Raw genomic sequence first — 18,376 nt, 5'->3', positions numbered from 1 at the left:
TATATTAAAATAATTTTAAATTTAAAATTCAGCAATAAAATATAGAAAATCTCTCGGGAACAGCTGGAATTAGCTTTTGTTATTACTATCATGATACCCTTTAAGATATCATTAAATACTTTTACTAAACGAAAGGAAAATGGTAAATACAATGAACTGTGAAAACAGATAAAATTATAAAACAACAGATTTTCTACCTTTTCCTCAAGTCACCCAAACCTACCTGAGTGAAATTTCTAGGATGTAAATCTAATGTTACACGTTCTCTTTTTCATATTGCCTGGAAGTAATTATGAAAACATTGGCCAATAGCATAGCATTTAGGCAAAATAATTGATAGTGCTTAAAATTTAGGTCAGACATCAACATCTGCTTTGTAGCATTTTCCCTGCTTTGCTCAGAAGAATGAAGCACTTCACTGTGTATATATCAAGAAAACATTTATCATATTGTGTGCTAACAGCTTGTTTAATTGGCAGTCTCTTTCATTGGTTTATGACTTCTTTGAAGTAAAAAACTCTGTCTTCCTCAATCTTTGTTTCTTTAGAGTAACAGTGAATCCTCATTTAATGTCTGTCCAAAAAGATTATGAAAAGTAAAGAAGGAAGGATGAAAAGAAGGAAAGATCATGGCTAGCAGCAGGGTTATTATGGTCCAAAGGAGCCAGGTGTGGAACAGCCAAATATAATTCAAGTGAGTGGTAAAAAGTACAGGTTGGAAATCCAGAGCCCAGGGTCCTGTGACATAGGCAAAAGGAAGGTAGTCTGTGTTTGCTCTGGGTTAGGAGGTAAAGCATTCGTCCAATCAACAAGAGAGGCAAGGCAAGCAAGGAGAGAATCCACCATGACATGCCATGACCAACTGGGTTGAGGTCCAGGTGGTTAAGAGTTCAAGGCGAGCCAGATACTCACCACAGGAACCATAAATGTGAAGAAACTCTGATTTCAAGGGCATATTCTGACATAGTGGTCGAGGAGAAGGTGCAATGGCTGTTGGCATCCCTTCTTTGGTACCTTCTTTGAAAACAGCCTTGGAGATTTTATTTCACCCCCAGACTTGGGTTATTTAAAAGAATCTCTCAGGAGTCTGCTTAAAACAGCAAAGTATATATTAAGTGTCCAGTGTGAGCAGACAGCTATGTAAGATGCTAGGAGCTGTACTAAGCAAAAGCTCAACAGACAAAGCATCTGCTATAGGGAAAAATAATATATGAGGTGTGTGTGTGTGTGTGTGTGTGCGCATGTGTGTGAATTCAGCTAGGCTGAAATAATGTGTTTCAAGCTTGGCCTGGTAGAAATTCATGTTGTGAAAAAGTCTTAAATAATATTGGGAGAAAATGCAACAAAGACTTGAAAATCAATGAAGGTTTAGAGCTTAGGGTAGGTGAAGCATTTTTCCCTCGTGCTTTACACTGTTTTCTTTTATCCATCAAGACACTGGGCTAGATTCTACTATATGATAAATAGAAATTTACTAACCCCATTTGGGAAACTAGTCATTCAATCAATTCAGTTAAATAAATATTTTCAAATACCTTCATGTGTCTAGTGTTGCGGCAAATGTGGAGGAGAAAAAGAGAATTATTGGCATCATCTTGCTTTTGAAAATGTATTGGCAGAGGACAAATGAAGCAGTAGGAAATAACAAGAAGAAGGCTTGTCACAAAGACCTTGAATGAATTTAATGAAAAGCCATGAAGAGCACCAGTATATAAAGCTACTTCTAGCTTTCTCAGATTATCTGTCTCAGGGATAGTCAAGGACTTGGATGACCATTGCAATGACTTTTGAATTGAGTTCCCTGCTTGATTTTGCTTCTGTTCTTCAGATTCCTTTCTTTCTCTTGAGTTCCTGGACAATCCTGTGTAATTTGATATCATTGTCATAGCTTCTATGATGGTACTCTGGCTATGTCTCCCCCAGTGCTGGGACTGTGAGACAATCCTAGGGAGGGCTGGGCTTCCTACCTTCTAATTAGCAGTAGGAAAGTGACAGAGCAGTCTGTAAGCACTGGGTGGATGCCCTTGAAACAGCTGGAATGGACACTATTAAGAAGCAAATGTTTTTTCAGCTTGTATTGGACGGTTATAATTGACTCTGTTTCTTCGGAGGTTGAGAAAACACATCTTTTTCTACTCTAATGTCAGCTCTTATGGCCAACCCCAGATGATCTCATCTTAGGTGATCCCAGCTGTTGGTGTTTTAATTTCTCAGTAAGTGCTATCAAAGAACTTAGAATACACTTTTCAGAAATGGTGTACTAGACCTTTGATTGCAAGAAACAAAGCTAGCTGAGTGAAAGGATATTTACTTAATACAGAAACATGGAAATAAGCTGGGCCTTGTGAGAATGAAGTTGGAAACTGGAAAGCTTTAGGAATGGAGATAGATACTCCCTCTTCTTCTCTCTGCATTTCTGGCTTTTGCTTCTCTCAGCACATCTCTCTAATCCCTTGTTTTGCTGTGCAATTTGGCTTTTTCTAACTTAAACATTAGTTCATACAATGATCAGGCGGGTCACCCCAGCTCCACCTCTATATGGCCTGTCAGTGGAAGCTCCTGCTATCAGACTCTAGCTTTGTAAGTCTTGGTTCAAAATCTCAGAGAAGGAGCTTTCCTGGAGACATTTGCCCATGTACTGCTCAATCACTGTGGCCACAGGAGCAGGGTCATATGGTAAATATGTGGCCACCAAGCTCATTCCTACAGCTGATGTTGTGCTATAACAAATAATATGATACCAGCTGTGCAAGAATCCCCAGACCTACCTACAGAAGTGCGTAGGAGTGACATCCAGCCTTGGAGCAATCCATCTGCCCAAGTCAGCTCACCTTGCTAGCTCTTCCTGAAACAGGATGACTCACTGCCTTTCTAAATCCAAAGTTTGAGAGCTCTCTCTTTGTTCAAGGGTTTCAGGTGTCTAACTGCCAAATTCCCCAGTTACCTTTTTTTTGTCTTAAAGAATATTTATGGATATGGGTCCTCATGTAAAAGGAATTCTGGTGGCCTGCTGCCTGGGTATCCCAAGGTTCTCTGGATGTGCTCAGCCTGCACTGGATATCAGCATAACCCTGGTCACACACAGTTTAATAAATTGTATGTTGTTAAAAAAGGGGAAGAGATTAATATGGCTAAGTTGATATGGAAAAATATTTTCAGTGGCAGAAAATTCCCTTCTTTGATTGTTTCTTCCCCCATAGTCTTGAAAGAAAGTCAACTGGAGCAGACTAAAATCTGTCTTGACAATTAGGGAGTAAATTTTATTTAATTCATTCAATGAACATTTGCTGTTCCATGCATCAGACACTGTGTGAAGTCCTGTGCCAACAGAGGTGATGTTCCTTGATTTGTAATGGGCTTCTCTGTATGCAGGATTGGCTAACAATTTGAGGGACCCAGAATAAAATGAAAACGCAAGTTTTCTCCTTTGAAAATTATGAAGACTCTTTAAGTTGGTGATAGAGCATTACATTAAGGGCCGGACCCTTCTGAGTGTGAGACTCTGTGTGTTGTGCAGCTTGCATGTGCACGAAATCATCCCTGGCTGTATGAGCATGGGCGTACTTTAACTATGTTCCTCACCATGCCATGCAGAAAATAGGGGACACTTTAGTTCCTTCCTATGGAGTAGATATATGAGGTAGCCCCAATAATGCCTCTCCTTCTTCAGACTGTTTGCACCATAGGCAAACAACAACAACAACAACAAAAACCTCACAGTTTGTAATTCTTTCAAAGAGCAAAACTCATTGCTTTTAATTATGATCTATCATAATTTAGTTACAATATGGCATAGTCAGTAGTCATTAATTATAAATATGTATTCCCTATAGCAGTTTTCATGTTAAATCTCCCTTTTTCTTGTTATTGTATAAAACTTTCAGGTGATAAGTTTATAAGCTCCTCTGTAATGAATTTTACATACAGTTAATTTTGGTTTAGTTTGCATCCTGGATTATAATAGTCTACAAAACAGCAACTCAATACATTTTAGCTGAGAAAGACAATTGACCGGTTGTGTTTCAAAGGGATACAGTGATTTATAATGCCTGAATTTGCAAATTTCAAGTCTTTATTATGCTAAACCAGAGGGAAGTGGTTTATCCTGAGAGGAAAATGGCAGATTTCTACAAGCTGTATAATGTACCTTAAAATAATTTAAGTAATAAGTTTCATCTCAGGATTTTCATTAACTCAAGCAGCATGTATTATAAAACACATCAGGCTGATGTATTATAAAATTCTGAATTTTTTTTAAGAAAGAAGGGCTTATATAAAATATTTAGATGAAAAGTTTCTAAAGTGAGAATAAAGTGTCTTGGGAATTACTCATAAAAATTACAATAAAATTATCCTTTGTAGCATCAATATTTGGCCTGAAATTTAATATATAATCATATTGTGAAGGTCATTTTCTTTTTCAAGGCTGGACTTCTGAACTGATCTATCTTCCTTTATGTATTCTTTATCCCGCTGTGATGCTCCTGTGGACCTGGGCTCTGCTCTCTGCAGGACTGTCTCACTCTCCCATTTGCAGATGCCAACATTTCAGGGACAAGGAAAGGCTCCATGTCAGATGCAGGCAGAAAATGAAGCTCTGGGTATTCCAGCCTGCCATCATCCGCAGGCTTGTTTCACCGTGCTTGGTTCCTGAAGCTGTCGGAACTTGAGAAACAATACACTGAGAGTCCCTTTCCTACCATTGAGAATGATCTGTAAATAGTCTGTTAATTTGAGCTTATTGTCTGGTACACAAGAAAGATTCAGCTCTGGCTAATCAGAGGTCTGCATCTTCTCTTATTCTTGCAATCCCATTGGAAGTATGGCCAGTCTGCTGTATAGACCTGCTTGATGGGCTCCTGCCTTCTGGTTCCTACTCTAGTTCTTTCCTGGGACTGGATTCTAGACCATGGGGTTACCTGGTACCCCACCTGATTTCCAAGCTCCTGTCAGGCTCTTCTCTCTGCTTCAAGCATTTATTAGAGAGACGTGAATGTCTATCAAGTCTAATCTGACCTGCCTGCCAGTTGACTGGACACCTCTTCCATTGACTGGATGTTCTTCTGTGCTCTTTCTCCTGGCCCTTGGAATGAGATGTTGGTAATGTTGCAGCCTGCCCAGACACACGTAAGCATTTGCAATGCTCAAGTGAGACTGCTGATCTCTTCTCATAGTGGCCTCACCTTATTGGTAGATTTCTCTCAGCTCCTACTCCATGCTGGTCTTAAAGGCTCCAGATTGTTACCAGGGCTTGGGCAACTATAACAGCAACCAGGAGATTGATTGAGATTATCATTAGTTGCAGTGGCTTATCAAAGTGCCTTGGATGTGATCTGAGTTGAGTGGTTGTAACTGAATTGATCTCCTCTATTGACAAAATATAAAAAATATTCCATGTATTTGCAGAACAATTCTTGTGAGGTAACAAAGAAAAGAAAGTACCATTATATGAGCACATATCAGCCTACCTTCACCCCTCCTGTGGGGTAAAAATCAAAGTGTGTCTGCTTTTCTTTTAACCACAGAGGCTGATGATCCATGATCCTCTCCGGTTTAGTGGCTCCAGGAGACTAAGAAGTTCTGGAGTTGACACGGGCTTCTGTTTTTTTCTGTGGGGTCTCCCTGACTGAGAATTGGCTCCAGAGTGTGCTCCAGAACAATCAGGGGGAACTGAATTTTCAACTCTCATTAGGCAATCCCCTGACTACTAAGGATCAACTACTCTGCTTTATCTCTCTCTTCTCCATTCTGAGCCTGCTCAGAAACAGAGATTTTCCCTGGACAAAGTTGCCTGGTAGTAAATGTAACAAAGAAGGGTGCTTTTAGCATCCACCATCTCCCGTCTGGGCCCTGGCTTTTTTGTTCCCTGTACCCTCCAGGTTCCTTGTTTCATGTCAAGGCCCATTTTCAGGTTCCATTTGGGAAAAAGTAGTATACTTTCATTATAAACTGTAAATAAATAATAGCTAGCTATTGTCTTATTTTTATTAGATATGTACATATGTATAAATGTGTATATCAAATATGATATTATCTATATGTATGATACTTATGAACAAAAAAGGACATGAATTATTTTTAATACTAGGTGCGTAAGTAAAACAATCATTTGAATGAAGCTAACAAATCAAAACCTGAATAGTGAGGATGAGGAACTTTGAAGTTGGGTGAGAAAATTTGACCGAAAACATAGGTTAAGAATACTAAATATAATTGAGAATTAATGTTCTCTCTAAGCTTTCTGATATCTGAGGGCAAAATGACAGTATGATTGGGTTCATAGATCTTATTTTGTCCTTGATCAAAGGAAACACAAATGTTTAAAAGGAGAGATAAAATGATAAAATATCTATAATCTCTACACTCTGAGAAAAATTTAAACTCACAAATAAATCCTCTTATGTAAGGGTTATGAATATATATTACACATTACTGTATGTTTATGTAATATATACATGGGCTATACACAGTGCATATGTATGACTATACATATTTATAGAGGATATATATATGACTATAATTTTTAAAATTTTATTAGGGAATAATTATTGAGCCCAAAAGGAGTGTGAAAGGATATTTAGGTGGTGTGCATTGTTCCTTATCTCCTCAGACCACACCACCAACACTACCCTTGGATCCATGCTTTTCTCTGCAGGAAGCAGAATGCTGTTCACCAAGTAGGAAGCACATTCCCATGATGCCCTTCTCCAGTACAGTGTCTAGGGATTTCAGGACATGTCTAGTCCCAAAGCTGTACAATTAATTCAGTAATTCCTCAGGCTATGAGATTACCCTCTGGTGAAGTCACCCTGGCTTGAGGGTTGGATTGGCACAGATCATTGTTAGTAGTTATTTGTCATTGGTCTTTTAGTGTATTACATTTTCAGTGTAGATTTTCTACTTAAAGTCAACCCTGGCAGCCAGATTGGCTACTGTAATGAAGTTTTGCAGATATATTTTCTACTCTGGGTTAGTGACATAACTGAATAGGCTTTATTTGGGTTAAGAGTAACAAGTTAATCTTAGCAACTTTATTTTCTGCTTGCTATATTAGAAGATATAAATATCAATTGTTTGGGATTTTTTTTGTTTATTTTTATTTTTCTTCCAATACTTAAGTAAAATGCCATTAGTAGGAGTGATTTTCCGTTAGAAAACATTTTAGTCTGTGCATGCATATATTCTTTCTAGAAAAGAAAACATCCATTCATGAGAGTCCAGGGATACATGAAAATAAAGCAAATGAGGAAAGACCCATTCACATTCCTCCAAAAGATCATAGAATATTAATACTGAAAAGAGTATTAACTAATATGTGGAGATAAAAATCAGTAGTATTCTACCTACAGTTCTTTCATTTTAAAATAATATTTATGAAGAATTTGACAAAGGTAATCAGCCATGAAGTAATGATTCAAAGTACTTAGACTTCTAGAAGAAGTATTTAGCTTGAGGTAAAAATGACTTAGCAATGGGTATTTCCTTGGTCCTGGAGAATGCCACTGTGCTCACAGACGTGAACACATGGCTCTGAAAAGCTAATCACACCTGCGGTGTTACTGGCTGTTTCTCTTAGAAGGTCTTTCTGATATCTGCGTCCTCTTTCCAGATCTGCTGCTCCCTGGAATCATGTTCCTGGCTCCTGGTAGTCCCTGACTTTACCTGTCTGTTCCAGAAACCTGCTTTATGGCCATTTGTTCTGATGATCAGTTTGGACAACCACCCTTTATTCCACCACCTCAGACCATATTCAACATCCTGTAACCATCATAGCAGTAAGTAAATACTTATTTCTTCCCTCATAGACTGCTTTATTTTAAAACAATTTTTCAGATGGGGTCTTTCTTGAACAAGCAGAGGATGCTTGGAAGCATTCCTCGCATACACTGTGTTGGGTCATTCTTATCTTCATATCATGTCTCAAATGTAGGCAAAATCTATATATAGGTGTCTAAACCTACCAGTGCTTATTTTCATGCTGCATGCTCCCTTAAGAGGAGAATTAAATGGAGAACAGGAATATCTATCACATAATTAGGGACAAACTTTAAAGGGTAAATATTTCAGAGAGATACTGAATAAGGGTTTGAATTCATCCTATGTGTAAGTGACTGATACCTGATCTTTTCCCTAGTCATATGGGTGGTGACAAGTGGAGGCAGAAACAGACAGGTAACAAGGGAAATGAATGGTTTCAGAGAAAATCTGGGAGCAATGTGGAGAAAAAAAAATTGGGATGGGTTGGGGAAGAGGCAAACCTGGACACTGGGAAACTTCATAAATTTAACCTACCTCAAAATGGTCCCTGAAATCAGCTCTGCATAAAACCTAAATAAGTTTTGGATTGCCATTCTGGTTACATGCTTCCCCTGGCCAAAATATTAATAATTGGAAGTTGATGAGACATGAAAATTTAGGTGGAAATCCCTAAAGATGAAAGTGTGTAAATGCCAATCATCACTCTACAATACGATACCGGTACCCACTGATTCTTAATTCACATCTCCCTCTCAGTGCCAACTTGCTTTTCCCCTGGTTTTTCTTATGTCAGTAAATGACACTTCTTTTATTCCAAGACTCGGGCTGAAAACTTTGTAGTCATAGTGATTCCTCTATTTCCTTCAGATTATGGGGTCAGCATAAAATGCAAATTTGTTTCCATAGCTGACGGGCCCTTCAGGGTCTGGCTCCTGTTTAATCCCTGGCTTTGTCTCCTTCCATCCTCCCCTTGCTCATCACACTCCAATGCCATGGACTTTCTGCTGTTCTTGGAACACACATATGTGCTCCACCTCAAGGCCTTTGCACATGCACTTCTCTCTGTGTTACTCTTTTCCTGAATATCCCTCTGGTTTACTCCAATCAGGTCTCTGCATACATAACATATTACAGAGGCCTTCCCTGGCTACGGTATCTTAATTAGCACTTCCCATTACTCTCTATTTATTTTGCTTTTTTTTTCATTATAGCATTTACTATTACCTGATATGACATAATATTATATGCCATGATGTTATGTATTTATACATGTATTGATGTATTGATCAATTGTGTCTCTCCCACTAAAAGGTGTTATATCAATTTTTCATATCTGTTATTTGTTTCTCTTTTGTAGTCTCAAGATTTGTTGAATGAATAAGTAAATAAACAAGAGGGTGATGTTCTTGGGAGGTAGCCATAATCTAGAACTATGTACTTTAAAACGACTTTATGGTTCAGGCAAGGGTAAATAGCAGGCATCTACAAAATTTTCAGGGTGTTAGGTGTGGAAGCTACTTACTGTTTAACCCTAGGTGCTGCCTGCTTTCCTTGGTTACCAAGGATAGGTGTTACCATCTGGTGGGTCAGAGGTAAAAAACTCTATCCTGGTGCCTCCCTGGGGAAATCAGTCCCCATGCAGAAGGAGATGACAACAAATCTAGGGAAGGTCTTTTTCAACTTCTTGAATCACAGTTTTTTTTTTTTTTTTTCTTTTCTTTTTTTTTTTATGAATTAGATTACTGTCAGATGCTTTTCTAAGGAAACTCACATCACAAACACTTAAAAATAACAAAAGTAAACCCAGCAGTGACAATAACTACACATTCCTGAGGAACTTGGGGGAGGAACGAGACAAGTTTCAAGCCAGAGTTTCGTGGTGACTAAGTATCCTATAACTTTGTCTGACAACCCTCTCAAACTGTGGGGGTGTCCTATGGGGACTGCTTCCAGTCTGGGCTACTTGGTAGAAAGGTATGAATACATTAACAATAGACAATATAGACAAATTATGTACTTGTATAAGGTAAAACTATATGATCCTTGTAAACAGAGAAGTCTCTTCTTTCTCAAGTAAAAGACAGACTTGAAATAGACCAATAAATTGATAAAAGGAACCAACAAGTGTATGGTGTATAGAATTTGTGAGGCCGTGACTGGCCAGACTCTTAAAAGCTTGGAAAGTGTGAATTTCGGAGACATGGAAGGGCTCAGCGACAACAGCGATAAAATAATAAAACACAATCCAGGAAGAATAAAATGGAAATTTGAGCCAGTAGCTGTTTTCTTATTTATAAAGGGGTCTCTTGCAGAAAATAAGGAACTGCTGCTTTTTACTGCCTTGTTTTCGAAGTCTCCATGACAATCTACTCCTGTGAAACTCATACCCAACTTTCAGAGCAGTTCCTCAACTATGTGATGGTTGAACTTTGTAGCCTGGAATGTCCTTCATCTCCCTTTGTTATCTGTTATTTAGATTTCAAGGTAGGCACCTCCCCAAACCTTTCTATAAAAACAAATGCTTTGTGTTCTTTTCTTCTGTGGCGTCATAACTTGTTTACACCATCACTGTGCCACACTGGCCCACAGTAGCGCTTTCAAGACCTGCTCCCCTGATAGTCATTGATTTTTCATCAAGGCAGTATTGCCTTATTCATTTCTGTCTTAGTTTGGCACAGAGTAGAATTTTTAGCGCATTTCACCTTGTCTACCAGTATTTTCAATGCTTCAGTTTTCTTTTATTATTTATGTATTTATTTTTAAATTTTTTATTCAAGGGGTACATGTACAGGTTTGTTACATGGGGTATATTGTATAATGCTGAAGTTTGGGCTTCTATTGATCCCATCATCCAAGTAGTGAATATAGTACCTGGTAGATAGTTTTTCAACCCTTGCTGCCTCTCTCTATCCTTTTTGGAGTCTCCAGTGTCTATCATTCCCATTTTTGTGTCCATGTGTACTTAATGTTTTAGCTCCCACTTACAAGTGAGAACATGTGGTATTTGATTTTCTGTTTCTGCATGAATTCACTTAGAATGACGGCCTTTCAGCTGCATCCATGTTGCTACAAAGGACATAATGTTGTTCTTTTTTTTATGGCTGTGTAGTAGTCCTTGGTATATATGTACCACATTTTCTTTCCAATCCATCATTGATGGGCACTTGGGTTGATTCCATGTCTTGGCTATTATGAATAGTGCTGTGATAAATATACAAGAACATGTGTCTTTTTGGTAGAATGTTTTATTTTCTTTTAGGTATATGCCCAATAATGGATAGCTGGGTGGTAAGGTAGTTCTATTTTAAGTTCTTTGAGAAATCTCTACACTGCTTTCTCCAGGTCACTCTCCCAATTTTAAAGTAATCTGTGTCTCCACTAACATTGTGTTTGTATTTCTCTTGCTGCATTTGTCATAGTCTGTGCTGCCTTAGAACTACCTGAATTTATGTGGGGCCCTCTTGAGGGCAAGAGCCAAGTCTGATCTTGTATTCTCTAATATGCCTATCACAGTAGCTGGTCCTTAGTGGATGCTCAAAAACAATTTCTACATTATACTGGAGGAGCTATTGATGTAGTTGAAAACTTTTCTTTTAAACTTAGGTAAGAAATTGTCTGACTGTGATGGTTGTTAACCATTGGTTTAGGTAATATGATGGGTAATTTATTTTTTGAAGATTATATAATTAAAAATGGAATAAGTTCATATCTTTGAAGGGAGAAGAATGGATGTCATGACCTTACAACTTAGCTTATTTTACATCCAAAATTTAGTAAATTTCCTCTACTTTTATATCTAATTTTCAAAATGATATTTTGTACTCTGCCTTAATAATTTCAAGCATGCTAATCTAAACATGCATGTGAAGTTCTATAGCGAATGGAAATTCAGAAATACCAAAGGCTATTATAACTACAACAAGCTTGGCCACAAGAGACCATAGTACATTTAAAATAAAAATCCTGTAAGATCCAAAAGATTGAATTGCTAATAGTGGAATTTCAGGCACAGAGGAGGAAAAGGGTAGATTTCATGATAAGATTTGATCAGCCTTTCAAATTATACCATGAAGGATAAGTGTCTATTCATATTTTGGGCTGGTAAAAAGACAACCAATTATGCCATCCTTTCCTAACATGATTGAAAGAAATTTCTTCAGAAAAAGGGACTTATGATTAAACTATAAAAATGTGGAGCAATCTATGGAGTCTTTTCTGCATCCTTGCTTGCTCTATTGTTTTACTCACAGTAAGTTACTCAGCCAACCTTATTAGATGGTTGTGTCATGGACTTTGCTCCTCTGTGTAAGCAAATTTAATATTTTACTCTTTCCTTCATTCAAATGTTAGATATAATGTTATAGCAGGGAACCTTTTTCTCACCGGAAGAATATGAAATACAGGTTCTATGTGTTTGGGGCCAGTGGAGAATGCCCTCTTATTTCTAATAAGATAAATAGTTTATTGAAGTAAAAGAAAAGTCAAGGAAAATCTCCCTTTGAGTATTCATTTTGAAAATCTTACTGAATCAATGTGGTTAAAATTTTTCACTTTATTTTATAGATCACATAAACATATTTCCCTCTTTTCTCCAAGCCCCATTTGTTACGTACCCTTTAAGACATTATATGCATTGTTAGTGATATCTAATGGGCAATATCTAATATTTCTGTTAGAGATATCTAAGGCAATCTCTAATATTTCTGTTAGTGATATCTAACGCAGTATCTAGTATTTCTGCAGAGGAGAAACAACATTGACTTTTTTGTTAGTCTTTTCAAGTGGAAGGTTAAGAAATTTCAGTATTTGGGAATTTAGTCAACTCTAAAACAGATATTCCTTGAGGCCTGTTTTATTTTAAGGACAGCATTTTTGTTTTTGCACATAGTATATTCTAAATTAGCTGGCAGAGAAGATATTATAAAAATGGATTCATTTTGGAGTTGCACTGTGAAATTCTTATTCTGTAGATGACTCTGTTTATTAATCAATCCAAGTTCCATATTTTACTATAAAAGGATTGTGTTTCTTCAGAATTATGCTAACTTGTAACATAAATGCTTTTCTATGAGGCACCTGCCATAAAATAAAACTCCTCTAGAAAGAGCATAAGGGTGGTGATACTGTGTTATTCTGTATCTTCCAGGAAATCTCAAGAAGTATATGCTTCTCTGAAGGTCACGTGCCTCACTGATCTTGGAGGATAGGTTGACTTCAAGTTCATGTTCTTCTCTTTTACTAAAGTTGCATTTATTGATCTTAGATTATCTGTCAAGAAGGATGGGAAGGAAAATTCAAATGCAAGCTCCAAGAGGGTACACGCTGTTTTGTTCATCATTCTCCAAGTGTCTAGCGTAGCTTGAAGCATAAATAGGAATTTAATAAATGCTTATTGAATGAATGAAGGTCAGTGGTTTTCAGGTTCATAATCTCATTCTTTATATAGGAGATTCTTTGTGTTCATAATCTCATTCTTAATTACTTCACTAAATCACAGAGATTAAGAATAAGAGTTTTGGCATCAAGTAGGCCTGGATTAACTGTTGACTTTGGTTAAGTTACTAAATATTCCTTTAAACCTCAATCTCTTCATCTGAAAAGGTGAAAAATGTGGTTGTGTAGGTGAAGTACTCTGAAGTATTTGGCACATAATAAACTCATGATAGATGGGCTTTATTATGAGTAGTAGACTTTATAGGACATTTGCTTGTATTTGTGTATATAAAAATCTACTTCAGCTAAATGAAAAGTATCTAAATAAAGTGAGAGTTTTTTCTTTTTTTCTTACTTATTCTGTTACCTAAAAATGGGTGGTCCCTGCCTGAGCTTAAACTGTATTTTATTCTTGAATTAATACCTCTCTGTGTATGTCTGGACAACTGAGTAAGGGTCTTGTCTGGGGATTGTATATACTGTATAAAGCACAGAAGTGCTTCCTGGAAAGGGCCTTGATGGCATAAATGAAATCTGAGGCATATTGCCTTAGTCAAAGTCAAAGGCAAAAGATTAGAATATGGTTTTCCAGTTGCTCAGCCAGCTCAAGATTGAGTGCTAGATTAAAACTCTTAAATAAGAATGAGCAAATACTACTAAAAGCCAAAAGCAAACATTAAAAACACTATCTCAGCAAAATCTCCATTAGTCTTTAAAAACATAAGACACCTTCAGCATCATTGGTTCTAGCAGTGTCTGCAACTGGGGAGACGAGGGTATGACTTGGGGAAATGGCACCATCAGAACACAGGATGCCTGGCCAGCCTGAAACAGCAACCTCAGTGGAGATATCTTCAGCCTCCCCAGCAGCACTGTCAGCATGACCACTCTTATTTGTGTGGCATTGATGACCCAAGTATTATCATGACAGTGATATGGCTCAACAAAAAAAGGAAATGTGAGTTGCCAGCCACATGATAACCAAGAACACTAGTTCAGATGTACTAATATTAGGAACTTGTTAGGAAGGCACCTAACAAGTTTCCAGATAGATTTGTGAAAACTTGAGGAAAATTCAAGTTCCTGCATGATTGTAAGTAAATGCAAATATAATAGAGTTTTCAGATTGTTGGTGTGCCCTTAGTTTTTCCCTGTAGACTATGATGTATGGTCCACTTTGAGAAGAAATAAGTCAATGTAAATTGTGCTTTAAAAAACCTTTAGATGATCTTAACTTGATAAATATTCAGTGTTATATAAATTTCGGTGGGTACAAAGAAAATGCATGATTATCATCCTTGAGCAAAATTGCTTTGGAAGAAAACAAGATTAATATTTCAGAGTTTTTAAAAAATAAATTTCTCATTTTGTTCTGTGGAATCAATTATAAAATTCCTACTGAGAATTATTCAATAAAAATCTGATTGTCATAATCTCTAGTTTTAGAGGGAGAAAGGGAATTATGAGTCACCTACAATTAGTGTTGCTCTGTATTCTCTTTGGGATCATCTTTATTAGATGATGTTCATGAAGTAGGAGTGGATTAAAATTTGTTGGTTCTGCAGGAAGTGAAAAAAGTATGACATTATGCTGCATATTCCAAAGATGAGGAGATTCGTTTATAAATTAGTGGTTTAGGAGTTTGGATGCGAACAACAGAAACTGACTATGGTTAGTAGATATAAAGTTTGTTTTTCTAAAGATATAACGTAGGTCACAGAATTGATAGAAAAATCTTGATATTACTCCTATGATCCTCTTGATAGAGCATTATCCTGTATCAGTTAACTATTGCTGTGCAAAAGCCATCTAAAACTTAATGATTTAAAAAATAGGAGTTTTGTAATTGATCATGAGTTTGTAAGTCAGATAGATGACTTTCTGATCTGCTCCAGACTTGGCTGATCTTGGCTAGGCTCACTCATGCATCTGTTGTCAGCTGGGGCATCTGACATGTTTGGGGGCTAACCGGCTAATGTCTGTAGTGATGGTGATAACTCAGCCATACGTCTTTCCAGTGAGCTAACCTAAGCTTCTTCTTACAGTAGCTATATACATCTGTAGTTCTTATGATAGGTATATACATCTATATGTATGTAGCTACTGTAAGACTAGTGTAGTATACACACACACACACACACACATACACAGTCACACACATACACATGTCTATTAGCTCTTGAGATCGAGGTTCAAGATTAGTATACCATCACTTCCGCCACTTGGCCAAATCAAGTCAACAGAGAAAATAAAGTCTACCTCTTGTTGGGAGGGGCTCAAAGCCACATTGAGAAGTGGATGGATAAAGATGAGGAGGCCAGGGAAAGAACTGGGAACATTCTATTAAAGCCCACCTTTAGTTCCCTAATTCCAGGATCCCCAGAAGCTTCCATCAATCATGACATCAAACTTGAATTCCAGAGTTGAATGATCTTAATCAGGTTCAGATATGGCTTCTTAGATATAGCTCCTTTTGATTCAGAGATGTATGAATTAAAAAGCAAGTTTGCTGTCTTTCCCACAGCCAACACACAGTTGTGAGATATGCAAACAACACTTCCATCAAAAACAGGAAACATGGGAGTCACTGGTTTGTAGCAGCTATGAAATGCAGCTGGGAACTTTTGCAGGTCCTCCTGTACTAGGAGCTGAGAATGCTCCTTAATGGGACCTGGGTTCTTTTCCCTGGGAGTATCTTCTCAGCCCACTTGTCTCTACTGCTTCTTATAAGTGGTTGGTTTCAGTCCACTGGTTTTTCTCACTCTTTACCCTGTCAACCTTCCTTGTCCATCACCTCTTTGGCTGATTCTGAAGAAACAGTTCACTTTTGCCAGCTAATAAGATTTTTGAAACTGATTCTTTCCCATCGAAAGTTAAAGGCTAAAACCCTTTTGCAATTTGAACAATTTCAGTTCCTTTTAGTCCAAGCTGGTGGTATTTTCACATGTGTACTTCCTAAAAAATCTTCCTATGAATTGAATCAAAATCCATTCCTTCTGACAAAAAATAAGCATGCCACTTTTGAGTTACTGCTACTTTGGGATGACTTCTGTGGAACCACAGTCTTAAGATTCCAAAACGACTAATTTAGTCCTTTTGACTAAATTAGAAAACCTGTAAACCGTCTTCATTCTTTTTTAGGTTTTGACTCTTGGTTTAATCTTTGTCCTCAGGCTGGGGACACTGGTTATGAGAAGTTCTATTTTCCAACTCATCAAGTTATGGCTCATTATATTCTCTCCAAATTCTGCTTTCAAATTTGTCAGTGATTTCTTTATGTTATCTTTTTTCCACCTCTGTATAATATCACACACAGCTAGAACACTTTTAACATTTTTCCTGGGGACTTCTTTAGTCAAATCCAAAAGTTTACTACATACACTTTTCACCTTTCAAGTAAGGCAGGCAACTGTTCTGTCACCTGCTTCACTACTCCATAATACAGGCCACCATATTTTCATCCTCTAGTATTATTTTCTCACCATTTTTCTGACTTTTGCTAAGTTTGCCCACTGTTTTCCAGCCTCTGCTTCTTACCAGTCCCTAAACCAATGGTGTCTTATATGTTTTTAAGGCAACATCCCCTTTTGGGTATCAATTTTCTGTATTTTTTAGATATTGCTGCATAATAAATTACTCCAAAAAATAATATGAAAAGCCCTGGCATTTTATTATCGGTCACAAGTCTATGGGTCTGCTTAGCAGTTTTGATCTTGACTGGCCTTGTGCACATGTGCATCATTCAGTGGAATGGCTGAGTGAAAAATGGTGTCTGGAGGTTGGTTGCTGTTGGCTCATGGGCGTGACTTATTATCCAGCAGATGAGTCTGGAATTATTCTCATGATGCTGGACAGAGTTTCAGGAGAGAGAAAGTAGAAACGTGAAAGGCCTTTGGCTATCCAGGCTTGGAAGTGGCACGCAGCCACTTTGGTCCATTCCAAGGGCCACATTGAATCATAGGGCCAAACTAGATTCAGGTGGGGTAATAGATTTTACTGCTTGATGAAAGAAACTTAAAAGTCACACTGCAGAGGCATGAATAAAGGAAAGGGTGAAGAATTAGGGCCATTTTTGATATCAATTCTGGCTCTTGGGGATCTGTGGAGTCAATTCTATAAGTTGTTGGCTGATTCCTGGCTCTTCCTATCTTCTCTTGGAGGGAGTACAGCAATGCTCAATGCGCGCATTGGAGTGTGGTGGCATATGGGTTCATTGCCTGCTACTGACAGTAGTGAATAACTCCTAAAAAACAATTTATCTCCATTGTTATAGCTAGTAGCTCAGATCTTTGGGACTGTGGAGGATATCCTTGAAGTGCTTTGCCAACCCTACAACTTACTCCAAAAAATTACCTGCCTAGCAAATTTATCCCAAGATATGGTTAGGCATAACCCCTTCAGGTGTTTTAGGGAGAATGTGGGCCAGATTTCATAGGATTACTGTTTTAGTGGCACAGTACTACCCCCTTATCTGTGGTTTCACTTTCTGTGATTTCACCCACCCGTGGGCAACTGCTCTCTGAAAATACATATGGTACGATAAGATAATTGAGAGAGACAGAGAGAGAGAGAGAGAGAAAGAGAGAGACTACATTTGTGTGACTTTTATTATAATATATTGTTATAATTGTTCTAGTTTATTGTTTGTTATTGTTATTAATCTCGGCTGGGCGCGGTGGCTCAAGCCTGTAATCCCAGCACTTTGGGAGGCCGAGACGGGCAGATCGCGAGGTCAGGAGATCGAGACCATCCTGGCTAACACGGTGAAACCCCGTCTCTACTAAAAAATACAAAAAACTAGCCGGGCGAGGTGGCGGGCGCCTGTAGTCCCAGCTACTCGGGAGGCTGAGGCAGGAGAATGGCGGGAACCCGGGAGGCAGATCTTGCAGTGAGCCAAGATCGCGCCACTGCACTCCAGCCTGGGCGACAGAGTGAGACTCCATCTCAAAAAAAAAAAAAAAAAAAAAAAAAAAAAATTTTTTTTTTCCCATTTTTTAAAAAAAATTTTTAAAAAGGGATTTTGGGGATAAGAAAAAAAAAAAAAAAATCTCTTACTATGCCTAATTTTAAATTAAACTTTATCATAGGCATGTATGGATATAGGAAAAAGCATAGTATATATGGGGTTTGGTACTATCTGTGGTTTTAGGCATCCACTGTGGGGGTCTTAGGAAGCATTCCTGTGG

At 37.8% G+C, this 18,376-nt stretch overlaps 1 long non-coding RNA gene across 4 annotated transcripts in view; it reads left to right on the top strand.

Moving 5' to 3' along the window:
- LOC108529740 (uncharacterized) overlaps positions 1 to 18,376 on the top strand; it is a 148,937-nt gene that overhangs the window by 18,820 nt on the left and 111,741 nt on the right. For all 4 annotated transcript variants that reach the window (XR_001885658.1, XR_001885657.1, XR_001885659.1 and 1 more), the window contains exon 4: positions 7,609 to 7,774. This is a non-coding gene — a long non-coding RNA (uncharacterized LOC108529740). The remainder of the gene's footprint in view (positions 1 to 7,608; positions 7,775 to 18,376) is intronic.

Source organism: Rhinopithecus bieti, unplaced genomic scaffold (assembly GCF_001698545.2).
Source record: "Rhinopithecus bieti isolate Rb0 unplaced genomic scaffold, ASM169854v2 scaffold_6792, whole genome shotgun sequence".
Taxonomy (NCBI): Eukaryota; Metazoa; Chordata; class Mammalia; order Primates; family Cercopithecidae; genus Rhinopithecus; species Rhinopithecus bieti.
This window is presented reverse-complemented; position numbering and strand designations above follow the sequence as displayed.